Raw genomic sequence first — 17,507 nt, forward strand, 5'->3', positions numbered from 1 at the left:
CACTTTCATGGAAAGGGGTTGCCCGGCTTCCAAAAAACTACGAGTTTCCTGAATTCTCAGCACACATTCTTTCACCCAATCTTGATGACACTTTCAGGTAATGATCAGTACCCCAATCCCACTTGGCTCACCAATTTTGTTTTTCTAGGATAAACCGTTCGTTGGCAGTAACAGTTTTAATTTTTAGGTTTCACTCTGTTTTCTCCTATTGGGATACATGTAGTTGGAACTCTAAATCAAACACGGATTTTGCTTGCTCTTTGAATATTGACACAATAAAGTAGTTCCAAGTTCTATCTCTTCCATTTGTTTCCTATTGATGTAGCCCTAAGAAGAGACTGGCGCAAATCACTTCCATGGAAAAGGGTTGCCAAGCTTCCAAAAATTAAGAGTTTCCTGAAATCTCAGCACACATTTTTTCACCCAATCTTGATGACACTTTCAGATAATAATCAGTACCCCAATACCACTAGGATCACCAAATTTCGTTCTTCTAGGTTAAACCTTTCGTTGGCAGTAACTGTTTTAATTTTTAGGTTTCACTCTGTTTTATCCTATAGGGATACATGTAGTTGGAACTCTAAATCAAACACGGTTTGTATTAGCTCTTTGAAACTTGACCAACTTAAGAAGTTCGAAGTTCTGTATCTATGGTTTGTTTCCTATTGATGTAGCCCTAAGCAGAAACTGGCGCAAATCACTTTCATGGAAAGGGGTTGCCAAGCTTCCAAAAAACTACGAGTTTCCTGAAATCTCAGCACACATTTTTTTACCCAAACTTGATCACACTTTCAGGTAATGATCAGTACCCCAATCCCACTTGGCTCACCAAATCTCGTTCTTCTAGGTTAAACCGTTCATTGGCAGTAACTGTTTTAATTTTTAGGTTTCACTCTGTTTTCTCTTGTAGGGATACATGTAGTTCGAATGCTAAATCAAACACGGTTTGTGCTAGCTCTTTGAAACTTGACACAATAAAGTAGTTCCAATTTCTATCTCTATGGTTTGTTTCCAATTGATGTAGCCCTAAGGAGAGACTGGTGCAAATCACTTTCATGGAAAGGGGTTGCCAAGCTTCCAAAAACTACGAGTTCCTGAAATCTCAGCAGACATTTTTTCACCCAATATGATGACACTTTCTGGTAATGATCAGTACCCCAATCCCACTTGGCTCTCCAAATTTCGTTCTTCTAGGTTAAACCGTTCGTTTGCAGTAACAGTTTTAATTTTTAGCTTTCACTCTGTTTTCTCCTATATGGATACATTTAGTTGGAACTCTAAATCAAATGCAGTTTTTGCTAGCTCTTTGAAACTTGACACAATAAATTAGTTCCAAATCCTATCTCTATGGTTTGTTTTCTATTGATGTAACCCTAAGCAGAGACTGGCGCAAATCACTTTAATGGAAAGGGGTTGACAAGCCTCCCAAAAACTACGAGTTTCCTGAAATCTCAGCACACATTTTTTCACCCAATCTTGATGAATCATTCAGGTAATGATCAGTACCCCAATCCGACTTGGCTCACCAAATTTCGTTCTTCTAGGTTAAACCATTGGTTGGCAGTAACAGTTTTAATTTTGGGGTTTCACTCTGTTTTCTCCAATATAAATACATGTAGTTGGAACTCTAAATCAAACACGGTTTGTGCTAGCTCTTTGAAACTTGACACAATAAAGTAGTTCCAAGTTCTATCTCTATAATTTGTTTCTAATTGATGTAACCCTAAGCAGAGACTGGCGCAAATCACTTTCATGGAAAGGGTTTGCCAAACTTCCAAAAAACTACGAGTTTCCTGAAATCTGAGCACACATTTTTTCACCCAATCTTGATGACACTTTCAGGTAATGATCAGTACCCCATCTTTTTTCTCCTATAGGGATACATGTAGTTGGAACTCTAAATCAAACACGGTTTGTGCTAGCTCTTTGAAACTTGACACAATAATGTAGTTGCAAGTCCTGTCTCTATGGTTTGTTTCCTATTGAAGTAGCCCTAAGCAGAGACTGGCGCAAATCACTTTCATAGAAATGGGTTGCCATGCTTCCAAAAAATTAAGAGTTTCCTGAAGTCTCAGCAAACATTTTTTCACCCAATCTTGATGACACTTTCAGGTAATGATCAGTACTGCAATCCCACTTGGCTCACCAAATTTCATTCTTCTAGGTTAAACCGTTCATTTGCAGTAACAGTTTTAATTTTAGCTTTCACTCTGTTTTTTCCTATATGGATATATGTAGTTGTAAATCTAAATCAAACACGGTTCGTGCTAGCTCCGTGAAACTTGACACAATAAAGTAGTTCCAAGTTCTATCTCTATGGTTTGTTTCCTATTGATGAAGCCCGAAACAGAGACTGGCACAAATCACTTTCATGGAACTGGGTTGCCAAGCTTCCAAAAACTACGAGTTTACTGAAATCTCAGCACACATTTTTTCACCCAATCTCGATGACACTTTCAGGTAATGATCAGTACCCCAATTCCACTTGGCTCACTAAATTTCCTTCTTCTAGGTTAAACCGTTCGTTTGCAGTAACAGTTTTAATTTTTAGCTTTCACTCTGTTTTCTCCTATATGGATACACGTAGTTGGAACTCTAAATCAAACACGGTTTGTGCTAGCTCTGTGAAACTTGACACAATAAAGTAGTTCCAAGTTCTATCTCTATGGTTTGTTTTCTATTGATGTAGCCCTAAGCAGAGACTGGCACAAATCACTTTCATGGAAAGGGGTTGCCAAGCTTCCAAAAAAACTACGAGTTTCCTGAAATCTCAGCACACATTTTTTCACCCAATCTTGATGAAACTTTCAGGTAATGATCAGTACTCCAATCCCACTTGGCTCACTAAATTTCCTTCTTCTACGTTAAACCATTCGTTGGCAGTAACTGTTTTAATTTTTAGGTTTCACTCTGTTTTCTCCTATAGTGATACATGTAGTTGGAACTCTAAATCAAACTCGGTTTGTGCTAGCTCTTTGAAACTTGACACAATAAAGTAGTTCTACGTCCTTTATCTATGGTTTGTTTCCTTTTGATGTAGCCCTAATCAAAGACTGGCGCAAACCACTTTAATGGAAAGGACTTGCCAAGGTTCCAAAAAACTAAGAGTTTCCTGAAATCTCAGCACACATTTTTTTACCAAATCTTAATGACACTTTCAGGTAATGATCAGTACCCCAATCCCACGTGGCTCACCAAATTTCCTTCTTCTAGGTTAAACCGTTCATTGGCAGTAACTGTTTTAATTTTTAGTTTTCACTCTGTTTTCTCCTATAGGGATACATGTAGTTGGAAGTCTAAATCAAACTCGGTTTGTGCTAGCTCTTTGAAACTTGACACAATAAAGTAGTTCCAAGTCCTATCTCTATGGTTTGTTTCCTATTGATGTAGCCCTAAGCAGAGACTGGCGCAAATCACTTTCATAGAAAGGGGTTGCCAAGCTTCCAAAAAACTACGAGTTTCCTGAAATCTCATCACACAATTTTTCACCCAATCTGGATGACACTTTCAGGTAATGATCAGTACCCCAATCCCACTTGGCTCACCAAATTACGTTCTTCTATGTTAAACCGTTCGTTGGCAGTAACTGTTTAAATTTTTAGGTTTCACTCACTTTCTTCTATAGGAATCATGTAGTTGGAACACTAAATCAAACACAGTTTGTGCTAGCTCTTTGAAACTTGACACAATAAAGTAATTCCAAGTTGTCTATTTATTGTTTGTTTCCTATTGATGTAGCCCTAAGCAGAGACTGGCGCAAATCACTTTCATGGAAAGGGGTTGCCAAGCTTCCAAAAAACTACGAGTTTCATGATTCTCAGCACACATTTTTTAACCCAATCTTGATGACACTTTCAAGTAATGATCAGTACCCCAATCCCACTTGGCTCACCAAATTTCGTTCTTCTAGGTTCAACCGTTCGTTGGCAGTAACCGTTTAAATTTTTAGGTTTCACTCTGTTTTCTTCAATATGGATACATATAGTTGGTACTCTAAATCAAACACGGTTTGTGCTAGCTCTTTGAAACTTGACACAATAAAGTAGTTCCAAGATCTATCTCTATGGATTGTTTCCTATTTATGTAGCCCTAAGCAGAGACTGGCCAAATCACTTTCCTGGAAAGGGGTTGCCAAGCTTGCAAAAAACTACGAGTTTCCTGAAATCTCACCACACCTTTTTTTCACCCAAACTTGATGACGCTTTCAGTTAATGATCTCCACCCCAATCCTACTTGGCTCACCAAATTACGTTCTTCTAGGTTAAACCATTCGTTTGCATTAAAGTTTTAATTTTTAGGTTTCACTCTGTTTTCTCCTATATGGATACATGTAGTTGGAACTCTAAATCAAACACGGTTTTTGCTAGCTCATTGAATTTGACACAATAAAGTAGTTCCAAGTTCTATCTCTATGGTTTGTTTCCTATTGATGTAGCCCTAAGCAGAGACTGGCGAAATAACTTTGAAGGATAGGGGTTGCCAAGCTTCCCAAAAACTACGAGGTTTCTGAAATCTCAGCACACATTTTTTCACCCAATCTTGATGACACTTTCAGGTAATGATCAGTACCCCAATCCCACTTGGGTCACCAAATTTCGTTCTTCTAGTTTAAACCGTTCGTTTGCAGTAAAGTTTTAATCTTTAGGTTTCACTCTGTTTTCTCCTATATGGATACATGTAGTTGGAACTCTAAATCAAACACGGTTTGTGCTAGCTCTTTGAAACTTGACACAATACAGTAGTTCCAAGTTCTATCTCTATGGTTTGTTTCCTATTGATGTAGCCCAAGCAGAGACTGGCACAAATCACTTTAATGGATAGGGGTTGCCAAGCTTCCAAAAAACTACGAGTTTCCTGAAATCTCAGCACACATTTTTTCCCCAAACATGATGACACTGTCAGTTAATGATCAATACTTCAATCCCACTTGGCTCACCAAATTTCGTTCTTCTAGGTTAAACCGTTCGTTGGTAGTAACTGTTTTAGTTTTTAGGTTTCACTCTCTTTTCTCCATTAGGGATATATGTATTTGGAACTCCAAATCAAACACGGTTTGTGCTAGCTCTTTGAAACTTGACACAATAAAGTAGTTCCAAGTTGTCTATTTATTGTTTGTGTCCTATTGATGTAGCCCTAAGCAGAGACTGGCGCAAATCACTTTCAGGAACAGGGATTGCCAAGCTTCCAAAGAACTACGAGTTTCCTGAAATCTCAGCACACATTTTTTCACCCAATCTTGATGACACGTTCAGGTAATGATCAGTACCCCAATCCCACTTGGCTCACCAAATTGTGTTCTTCTAGCTTAAACCGTTCTTTGGCAGTAACAGTTTAAATTTTTAGGTTTCACTCTGTTTTCTCCTATATGGATACATGTAGTTGGAACTCTAAATCAAACATGGTTTGGCTAGCTGTTTGAAACTTGACACAGTAAAATAGTTCCGTGTTCTATTATTATTGTTTGTTTCCTATTGATGTAGCCCTAAGCAGAGACTGGCAGCAATCACTTTCATGGAAATCGGTTGCCAAATTTCCAAAAAAACTATGAGTTAACTGAAATCTCAGCACACATTTTTTCACCCAATCTTGATGACTCTTTCATGTAATGATCAGTACCCCAATCCCACTTGGCTCACCAAATTTCGTTCTTCTAGGTTAATCCGTTCGTTGACAGTAACTGTTTTAATTTTTAGGTTTCACTCTGTTTTCTCCTATAAGGATACATGTAGTTGGAACTCTAAATCAAACACGGTTTGTGCTAGCTCTTTGAAATATGACACAATAAAGTAGTTCCAAGTCCAATATCTATGCTTTGATTCCTATTGATGTAGTCGTAAGCAGAGACTGGCGCAAATCACTTTCATGGAAAGGGGTTGCGAAGCTTCCAAAAAACTAAGAGTTTCCTGAAATCTCAGCACACATTTTTTCAACCAATCTTGATGACACTTTCAGATAATCATCAGTAGTACCCCAATCCCACTTGCCTCACCAAATTTCGTTCTTCTAGTTTAAACCGTTCCTTGGCAGTAACTGTTTTAATTTTTAGGTTTCACTCTGTTTTCTCCTATAGGGATACATGTAGTTGGAACTCTAAATCAAACACGGTTTGTGCTAGCTCTTTGAAACTTGACACAATAAAGTAGTTCCAAGTTCTATCTCTATGGTTTGTTTCCTATTGATGTAGCCCTAAGCAGAGACCGGCGCAAATGACTTTCATAGAAAGGGGTTGCCAAGCTTCCCAAAACTACGAGGTTCCTGAAATCTCAGCACACATTTTTTCACCCAATCTTGATGACACCTTCAGATAATGATCAGTACCCCAATCCCACTTGGCTCACCAAATTTCGTTTTTCTAAGTTAAACCGTTCGGTGGCAGTAACTGTTTTAATTTTTAGGTTTCACTCTGTTTTCTCCTATAGGGATACATGTATTTGAAACTCTAAATCAAACACGGTTTGTGCTAGTTCTTTGAAACTTGACAGAATAAAGTAGTTCCAAGTTCTATCTCTATGGTTTGTTTCCTATTGATGTAGCCCTAAGCAGAGACTGGCGCAAATCACTTTCATGGAAAGGGGTTGCCAAGCTTCCAAAAAACTACGAGTTTCCTGATTCTCAGCACACATTTTTTCCCCCAATCTTGATGACACTTTCAGGTAATGATCAGTACCCCAATCCCACTTGGCTCACCAAATTTCGTTCTTCTAGGTTAAACCGTTCATTGGCAGTAACTGTTTCAATTTTTAGCTTTCACTCTCTTTTCTCCATAGGGATGCATGTAGTTGGAACTCTAAATCAAACACAGTTTGTGCTAGCTCTTTGAAACTTGACACAATAAAGAAGTTCCAAGTTCTATCTCTATGGTTTGTTTCCTATTGATGTAGCCCTAAGCAGAGACTGGCGCAAATCACATTCATGGAAAGGGGTTGCCATGCTTCCAAAAACTACAAGTTTTCTGAAATCTCAGCACACATTTTTTCACCAAACCTTGATGACACTTTCAGGTAATGATCAGTACCCAATCCCACTTGGCTCTCCAAGTTTCGTTCTTCTAGGTTAAACCGTTCGTTGGCCGTAACAGTTTTAATTTTTAGGTTACACTCTGTTTTCTCCTATAGGGATACATGTAGTTGGAAGTCTAAATCAAACTCGGTTTGTGCTAGCTCTTTGAAACTTGACACTGTAAAGTAGTTCCGAGTCCTATCTCTATGGTTTCTTTCCTATTGATGTAGCCCTAAGCAGAGACTGGCGCAAATCACTTTCATAGAAAGGGGTTGCCAAGCTTCCAAAAAACTACGAGTTTCCTGAAATCTCATCACAATATTTTTCACCCAATCTGGATGACACTTTCAGGTAATGATCAGTACCCCAATCCCACTTGGCTCACCAAATTACCTTCTTCTATGTTAAACCGTTCGTTGGCAGTAACTGTTTAAATTTTTAGGTTTCACTCACTTTCTTCTATAGGAATCATGTAGTTGGAACACTAAATCAAACACAGTTTGTGCTAGCTCTTTGAAACTTGACACAATAAAGTAATTCCAAGTTGTCTATTTATTTTTTGTTTCCTATTGATGTAGCCCTAAGCAGAGACTGGCGCAAATCACTTTCATGGAAAGGGGTTGCCAAGCTTCCAAAAAACTACGAGTTTCATGATTCTCAGCACACATTTTTTAACCCAATCTTGATGACACTTTCAAGTAATGATCAGTACCCCAATCCCACTTGGCTCACCAAATTTCGTTCTTCTAGGTTCAACCGTTCGTTGGCAGTAACCGTTTAAATTTTTAGGTTTCACTCTGTTTTCTTCTATATGGATACATATAGTTGGTACTCTAAATCAAACACGGTTTGTGCTAGCTCTTTGAAACTTGACACAATAAAGTAGTTCCAAATCTATCTCTATGGATTGTTTCCTATTTATGTAGCCCTAAGCAGAGACTGGCCAAATCACTTTCCTGGAAAGGGGTTGCCAAGCTTGCAAAAAACTACGAGTTTCCTGAAATCTCACCACACCTTTTTTTCACCCAAACTTGATGACGCTTTCAGTTAATGATCTCTACCCCAATCCTACTTGGCTCACCAAATTACGTTCTTCTAGGTTAAACCATTCGTTTGCATTAAAGTTTTAATTTTGAGGTTTCACTCTGTTTTCTCCTATATGGATACATGTAGTTGGAACTCTAAATCAAACACGGTTTTTGCTAGCTCATTGAATTTGACACAATAAAGTAGTTCCAAGTTCTATCTCTATGGTTTGTTTCCTATTGATGTAGCCCTAAGCAGAGACTGGCGAAATAACTTTGAAGGATAGGGGTTGCCAAGCTTCCCCAAAACTACGAGGTTTCTGAAATCTCAGCACACATTTTTTCACCCAATCTTGATGACACTTTCAGGTAATGATCAGTACCCCAATCCCACTTGGGTCACCAAATTTCGTTCTTCTAGTTTAAACCGTTCGTTTGCAGTAAAGTTTTAATTTTTAGGTTTCACTCTCTTTTCTCCTATATGGATACATGTAGTTGGAACTCTAAATCAAACACGGTTTGTGCTAGCTCTTTGAAACTTGACACAATACAGTAGTTCCAAGTTCTATCTCTATGGTTTGTTTCCTATTGATGTAGCCCAAGCAGAGACTGGCACAAATCACATTAATGGATAGGGGTTGCCAAGCTTCCAAAAAACTACGAGTTTCCTGAAATCTCAGCACACATTTTTTCCCCAAACATGATGACACTGTCAGTTAATGATCAATACTTCAATCCCACTTGGCTCACCAAATTTCGTTCTTCTAGGTTAAACCGTTCGTTGGTAGTAACTGTTTTAGTTTTTAGGTTTCACTCTGTTTTCTCCATTAAGGATATATGTATTTGGAACTCCAAATCAAACACGGTTTGTGCTAGCTCTTTGAAACTTGACACAATAAAGTAGTTCCAAGTTGTCTATTTATTGTTTGTGTCCTATTGATGTAGCCCTAAGCAGAGACTGGCGCAAATCACTTTCAGGAACAGGGTTTGCCAAGCTTCCAAAAAACTACGAGTTTCCTGAAATCTCAGCACACATTTTTTCACCCAATCTTGATGACACGTTCAGGTAATGATCAGTACCCCAATCCCACTTGGCTCACCAAATTGTGTTCTTCTAGCTTAAACCGTTCTTTGGCAGTAACAGTTTTAATTTTTAGGTTTCACTCTGTTTTCTCCTATATGGATACATGTAGTTGGAACTCTAAATCAAACATGGTTTGGCTAGCTGTTTGAAACTTGACACAGTAAAATAGTTCCGTGTTCTATTATTATTGTTTGTTTCCTATTGATGTAGCCCTAAGCAGAGACTGGCAGCAATCACTTTCATGGAAATCGGTTGCCAAATTTCCAAAAAAACTATGAGTTAACTGAAATCTCAGCACACATTTTTTCACCCAATCTTGATGACTCTTTCATGTAATGATCAGTACCCCAATCCCACTTGGCTCACCAAATTTCGTTCTTCTAGGTTAATCCGTTCGTTGACAGTAACTGTTTTAATTTTTAGGTTTCACTCTGTTTTCTCCTATAGGGATACATGTAGTTGGAACTCTAAATCAAACACGGTTTGTGCTAGCTCTTTGAAATATGACACAATAAATTAGTTCCAAGTCCAATATCTATGCTTTGATTCCTATTGATGTAGTCGTAAGCAGAGACTGGCGCAAATCACTTTCATGGAAAGGGGTTGCCAAGCTTCCAAAAAACTACGAGTTTCCTGAAATCTCAGCACACATTTTTTCAACCAATCTTGATGACACTTTCAGATAATCATCAGTACCCCAATCCCACTTGCCTCACCAAATTTCGTTCTTCTAGTTTAAACCGTTCCTTGGCAGTAACTGTTTTAATTTTTAGGTTTCACTCTGTTTTCTCCTATAGGGATACATGTAGTTGGAACTCTAAATCAAACACGGTTTGTGCTAGCTCTTTGAAACTTGACACAATAAAGTAGTTCCAAGTTCTATCTCTATGGTTTGTTTCCTATTGATGTAGCCCTAAGCAGAGACCGGCGCAAATGACTTTCATAGAAAGGGGTTGCCAAGCTTCCCAAAACTACGAGGTTCCTGAAATCTCAGCACACATTTTTTCACGCAATCTTGATGACACCTTCAGATAATGATCATTACCCCAATCCCACTTGGCTCACCAAATTTCGTTTTTCTAAGTTAAACCGTTCGGTGGCAGTAACTGTTTTAATTTTTAGGTTTCACTCTGTTTTCTCCTATAGGGATACATGTATTTGAAACTCTAAATCAAACACGGTTTGTGCTAGTTCTTTGAAACTTGACAGAATAAAGTAGTTCCAAGTTCTATCTCTATGGTTTGTTTCCTATTGATGTAGCCCTAAGCAGAGACTGGCGCAAATCACTTTCATGGAAAGGGGTTGCCAAGCTTCCAAAAAACTACGAGTTTCCTGATTCTCAGCACACATTTTTTCCCCCAATCTTGATGACACTTTCAGGTAATGATCAGTACCCCAATCCCACTTGGCTCACCAAATTTCCTTCTTCTAGGTTAAACCGTTCATTGGCAGTAACTGTTTCAATTTTTAGCTTTCACTCTGTTTTCTCCTATAGGGATACATTTAGTTGGAACTCTAAATCAAACACAGTTTGTGCTAGCTCTTTGAAACTTGACACAATAAAGTAGTTCCAAGTTCTATCTCTATGGTTTGTTTCCTATTGATGTAGCCCTAAGCAGAGACTGGCGCAAATCACTTTCATGGAAAGGGGTTGCCATGCTTCCAAAAACTACAATTTTTCTGAAATCTCAGCACACATTTTTTCACCAAACCTTGATGACACTTTCAGGTAATGATCAGTACCCAATCCCACTTGGCTCTCCAAGTTTCGTTCTTCTAGGTTAAACCGTTCGTTGGCCGTAACAGTTTTAATTTTTAGGTTACACTCTGTTTTCTCCTATAGGGATACATGTAGTTGGAAGTCTAAATCAAACTCGGTTTGTGCTAGCTCTTTGAAACTTGACACAGTAAAGTAGTTCCGAGTCCTATCTCTATGGTTTCTTTCCTACTGATGTAGCCCTAAGCAGAGACTGGCAAAAATCACTTTCATGGAAAGGGGTTGCCAGGCTTCCATAAACCTACGAGTTTCCTGAAATCTCAGCACATATTTTTTGACCCAATCTTGATAACACCTTGAGATAGTGATCAGTACCCCAATCCCACTTGCCTCACCAAATTTCGTTCTTCTAGGTTAAACCATTCGTTGGCAGTAACTGTTTTAATTTTCAGGTTTCACTGTGTTTTCCCTATAGAAATACATGTAGTTGGAACTCTAAATCAAACACGGTTTGTGCTAGCTCTTTGAAACTTGACACAATAAAGTAGTTCCAAGTTCTATCTCTATGGTTTGTTTTCTATTGATGTAGCCCTAAGCAGAGACTGACGCAAATCACTTTCATGGAAAGGGGTTGCCAAGCTTCCAAAAAACTACGAGTTTCCTGAAATCTCAGCACACATTTTTTCACCCAATCTTGATGACACTTTCAGATAAGGATCTGTACCCCAGTCCAACTTGGCTACCCAAATTTCGTTCTTCTAGGTTAAACCGTTTGTTGGCAGTAACTGTTTTAATTTTTAGGTTTCACTCTGTTTTCTCCTATATGGATACATGTATTTGGAACTCTAAATCAAACACGGTTTGTGCTAGCTCGTTGAAACTTGACACAATAAAGTAGTTCCAAGTTCTATCTCTATGGTTTTTTTCCTAGTGATGTAGCCCTAAGGAGAGACTGGCGCAAATCACTTTCATCGAATGTGGTTGCCAAGCTTCCAAAAAACTACGAGTTTCCTGAAATCTCAGCACACATTTTTTCACCCAAACTTGATGACACTTTCTGGAAATGATCAGTACCCCAGTCCCACTTTTCTCACCAAATTTCGTTCTTCTAGGTTGAACCGTTCGTTGGCCGTAACAGTTTTATTTTTAGATTACACTCTGTTTTCTCCTATAGGGATACATGTAGTTGGAACTCTAAATCAAACACGGTTTGTGCTAGCTCTTTGAAACTTGACACAGTAAAGTAATTCCAAGTCCTATCTCTATGGTTTCTTTCCTATTGATGTAGCCCTAAGCAGAGACTGGCGCAAATCACTTTCATGGAAAAGGGTTGCCAGGCTTCCAAAAAACCACGAGTTTCCAGAAATCTCAGCACACATTTTTTGACCCAATCTTGATTACACTTTCAGGTAATGATCAGTACCCCAATCCCACTTGGCTCACCAAATTTCCTTCTTCTAAGTTAAACTGTTCGATGGCAGTAACAGTTTTAATTTTTAGGTTTCACTCTTATTTCTCGTATATGGATACATGTAGTTGGAACTCTAAATCAAACACGGTTTGTGCTAGCTCTTTGAAACTTGATACAATAAAGTAGTTCCAAGTTCTATCTATATGGTTTTTTCCTATTGATGTAGCCCTAAGCAGAGACTGGCTCAAATCACTTTCATGGATAGGGGTTGCCAAGCTTCCAAAAACTACAAGTTTCCTGATATCTCAGCACACATTTTTTCACCCAATCTTGATGACACTTTCAGGTAATGATCAGTACCCCATTCCCACTTTGCTCACGAAATTTCGTTCTTCTAGGTTAAACTGTTCATTTGCAGTAACAATTTTAATTTTTAGGTTTCACTCTGTTTTCTCCTATATGGATACATGTAGTTGGAACTCTAAATCAAACACGGTTTGTGCTAGCTCTTTGAAACTTGACACAATAAAGTAGTTCCAAGTTCTATCTCTATGGTTTGTTTCCTATTGATGTAGCCCTAAGCTGAGGCTGGCGCAAATCACTTTCATCGAAAGGGGTTGCCAAGCTTCCAAAAAACTAAGAGTTTCCTGAAATCTTGGCACACATTTTTACACCCAATCTTGATGACACTTTCAGGTAATGATCAGTACACCAATCCCACTTGGCTCACCAAATTTCCTTCTTCTAGGTTAAACCGTTCGTTGGCAGTAACAGTTTTAATTTTTAGGTTTCACTCTGTTTTCTAATATACGGATACATGTAGTTGGAACTCTAAATCAAACACGGTTTGTGCTAGTTCTTTGAAACTCGACACAATAAAATAGTTCCAAGTCATATATCTATGGTTGTTTAATATTGATGTAGCCATAAGTAGAGACTGGCACAATCACTTACATGGAAAGGGGTTGCCAAGCTTCTAAAAACTACAAGTTTTCTGTAATCTCAGCAAACATTTTTTCACCCAATCTTGATAACACTTTCAGGTAATGATCAGTACCCCAAACTCAATTGGCTCACCATATTTCTTTCTTCTAGGTTAAACCGTTTGTTTGCAGTAAAAGTTTTAATTTTTAGCTTTCACTCTGTTTTCTCCTATAGGGATACACGTAGATGGAACTCTAAATCAAACACGGTTTGTGCTAGCTCTTTGAAACTTGACACAATAAAGTAGTTCCAAGTTCTATCTCTATGGTTTGTTTCCTATTGATGTAGCCATAAGCAGAGACTGGCTTAAATCACTTTCATTGAAAGGGGTTGCCAAGCTTCCAAAAAACTACAAGTTTCCTGAAATCTCAGCACACATTTTTTCAACCAAACTTGATGACACTTTCAGGTAATGATCAGTACCCCATTCCCACTTTGCTCACGAAATTTCGTTCTTCTAGGTTAAACTGTTCATTTGCAGTAACAATTTTAATTTTTAGGTTTCACTCTGTTTTCTCCTATATGGATACATGTAGTTGGAACTCTAAATCAAACACGGTTTGTGCGAGCTCTTTGAAAATTGACACAATAAAGTAGTTCCAAGTCCTGTATCTATGGGGTGTTTCCTATTGATGTAGCCGTAAGCAGAGACTGGCGCAAATCACTTTCATGGAAATGGGTTGCCAAGCTTCCAAAAAACTACGAGTTTCCTGAAATCTCAGCACACATTTTTTCACCCAATCTTGATGACACTTTCAGGTGTTGATCAGTACCCCAATCCCACTTGGCTCACCAAATTTTGTTCTTCTAGGTTAAACAGTTCGTTGGAAGTAACAGTTTTAATTTTTAGGTTTCACTCTGTTTTCTCCTATATGGATACATGTTTTTGGAACTCTAAATCAAACACGGATTGTGGTACCTCTTTGAAACTTGACACAATAAAGTAGTTCCAAGTTCTATCTCTATGGTTTGTTTCCTATTGATGTAGCCCTAAGCAGAGACTGGCTTAAATCACTTTCATTGAAAGGGGTTGCGAAGCTTCCAAAAAACTACGAGTTTCCTGAAATCACAGCACATATTTTTTCACCCATACTTGATGACACTTTCAGGTAATGATCAGTACCCCAATCCCACTTGGCTCACCAAATTTATTTTTCTAGGTTAAACCGTCCGTTGGGAGTAACTGTTTTAATTTTTAGGTTTCAATCTCTTTTCTCCTATAGGGATACATGTAGTTGGAACTCTAAATCAAACACATTTGTGCTAGCTCTTTGAAACTTGACACAATAATGTAGTTCCAAGTTCTATCTCTATGATTTGTTTCCTATTGATGTAGCCCTAAGCAGAGACTGGCGCAAATCACTATCATAAAAAGGGGTTGCCAAGCTTCCAAAAATCTACGAGTTTCCTGAAAACTCAGCACACATTTTTTCACCCAATGTGATGACACTTTCGGGTAATGATCAGTACCCCAATCCCACTTGGCTCACCAAATTTCCTTCTTCTAGGTTAAACCGTTCATTGGCAGTAACAGTTTTAATTTTTAGGTTTCACTCTGTTTTCTCCTATATGGATACATGTAGTTGGAACTCTAAATCAAACTCGGTTTATGCTAGCTCTTTGAAACTTGACACAATAATGTAGTTCCACGTTCTATCTCTATGGTTTGTTTCCTATTGATGTAGCCCTAAGCAGAGACTGGCGCAAATCACTTTCATGGAAAGGGGTTGCCAAGCTTCCAAAAAACTACGAGTTTCCTGAAATCTCAGCACACATTTTTTCACCCAATCTTGATGACACATTCAGATAATGATCAGTCCCCTATGCCACTTGGTTCACCAAATTTCGTTCTTCTAGGTTAAACCGTTCGTTGGCAGTAACAGTTTTAATTTTTAGGTTACACTCTGTTTTCTCCTATAGGGATACATCTATTTGGAACTCTAAATCAAACACGGTTTGTGCTAGCTCTTTGAAACTTGACACAATAAAGTAGTTCCAATTCCTATATCTATGGTTTGTTTAATATTGATGTAGCCATAAGCAGAGACTGGCACAATCACTTACATGGAAAGGGGTTGCCAAGCTTCCAAAAACTACAAGTTTTCTGTAATCTCAGCAAACATTTTTTCACCCAATCTTGATGACACTTTCAGGTAATGATCAGTACCTCAAACTCAATTGGCTCACCATATTTCGTTCTTCTAGGTTAAACCGTTTGTTTGCAGTAACAGTTTTAATTTTTAGCTTTCACTCTGTTTTCTCCTATAGGGATACATGTAGTTGGAACTCTAAATCAAACACGGTTTGTGCTAGCTCTTTGAAACTTGACACAATAAAGTAGTTCCAAGTTCTATCTCTATGGTTTGTTTCCTACTGATGTAGTCCTAAGCAGAGACTGGCTTAAATCACTTTCATTGAAAGGGGTTGCCAAGCTTCCAAAAAACTACAAGTTTCCTGAAATCTCAGCACACATTTTTTCAACAAAACTTGATGACACTTTCAGGTAATGATCAGTACTCCAATCCCACTTGGCTCACCAAATTTCCTTTTTCTAGGTTAAACCGTCCGTTGGCAGTAACTGTTTTAATTTTTAGGTTTCACTCTGTTTTCTCCTATAGGGATACATGTATTTGGAACTCTAAATCAAACACGGTTTGTGCTAGCTCTTTGAAACTTGACACAATAATGTAGTTCCAAGTTCTATCTCTATGGTTTGTTTCCTATTGATGTAGCCCTAAGCAGAGACTGGCGCAAATCACTTTCATGTAAAGGGTTTGCGAAGCTTCCAAAAAGCTACGAGTTTCCTGAAATCTCAGCACACAGTATTTCACCCAATCTTGACGCCACTTTCAGGTAATGATCAGTCCCCAATCCCACTTGGCTCACCTAATTTCGTTCTTCTAGGTTAAACCGTTCGTCGGCAGTAGCAGTTTTAATTTTTAGGTTACACTCTATTTTCTGCTATAGGGATACATTTAGTTGGAACCCTAAATCAAACACGGTTTGTGCTAGCTCTTTGAAACTTGACACAATAAAGTAGTTCCAAGTTCTATCTCTATGGTTTGTTTCCTATTGATGTAGACCTAAGCAGAGACTGGCGCAAATCACTTTCAAGGAAAGGGGTTGACAAGCTTCCAAAAAACTACGAGTTTCCTGAAATCTGAGCACATATTTCTTCACCCAATCTTGATGACACTTTCAGATATGGATCAGTACCCCAATCCCACTTGGCTCACCAAATTTCCTTCTTCTAGGTTAAACCGTTCGTTGGCAGTAACTGTTTTAATTATTAGGTTTCACTCTGTTTTCTCCTATAGGGATACATGTAGTTGGAAATCTAAATCAAACACGGTTTGTGCTAGCTCATTGAAACTTGGCACAACAATGTAGTTCCCATTTCTATCTCTATGGTTTGTTTCCTATTGATGTAGACCTAAGCAGAGACTGGCGCAAATCACTTTAAAGAAAGTGGTTGCCAAGCTTCCAAAAAACTACGAGCTTCCTGAAATCTCAGCACATATTTTTTCACCCAATCTTGATGACACTTTCAGATATGGATCAGTACCCCAATCCCACTTGGCTCACCAAATTTCCTTCTTCTAGGTTAAACCGTTCGTTGGCAGTAACTGTTTTAATTTTTAGGTTTTACTCTGTATTCTCCTATATGGATACATGTAGTTGGAACTCTAAATCAAACAGGGATTTTGCTAGCTCTTTGAAACTTGACACAATAAAGTAGTTCCAAGTTCTATCTATATTGTTTGTTTCCTATTGATGTAGCCCTAAGCAGAGACTGGCACAAATCACTTTTATGAAAAGGGGTTGCCAACTTCCAAAAAACTACGAGTTTCCTGAAATCTCAGCACACATTTTTTCACCCAATCTTGATGACACTTTCAGGTAATGATCAGTACACCAATCCCACTTGGCTCACCAAATTTCCTTCTTCTAGGTTAAACCGTTCGTTGGCAGTAACAGTTTTAATTTTTAGGTTTCACTCTGTTTTCTCCTATACAGATAAATGTAATTGGAACTCTAAATCAAACACGGTTTGCGCTAGCTCTTTGAAACATGATACAATAAAGTAGTTCCAAGTTCTATCACTATGATTTGTTTCCTATTGCTGTAGCCCTAAGCAGAGACTGGCGCAAATCACTTTCATGGAAAGGGGTTGCCAAGCTTCCAAAAAAATACGAGTTTCCTGAAATCTCAGCACACATTTTTTCACCCAATCTTGATGACACTTTCAGGTAATGATCAGTACCCCAATCCCACTTGGCTCACCAA

Source organism: Spermophilus citellus (assembly GCF_964194105.1).
Source record: "Spermophilus citellus genome assembly, chromosome: 10".
In the NCBI taxonomy this organism is placed as follows: domain Eukaryota; kingdom Metazoa; phylum Chordata; class Mammalia; order Rodentia; family Sciuridae; genus Spermophilus; species Spermophilus citellus.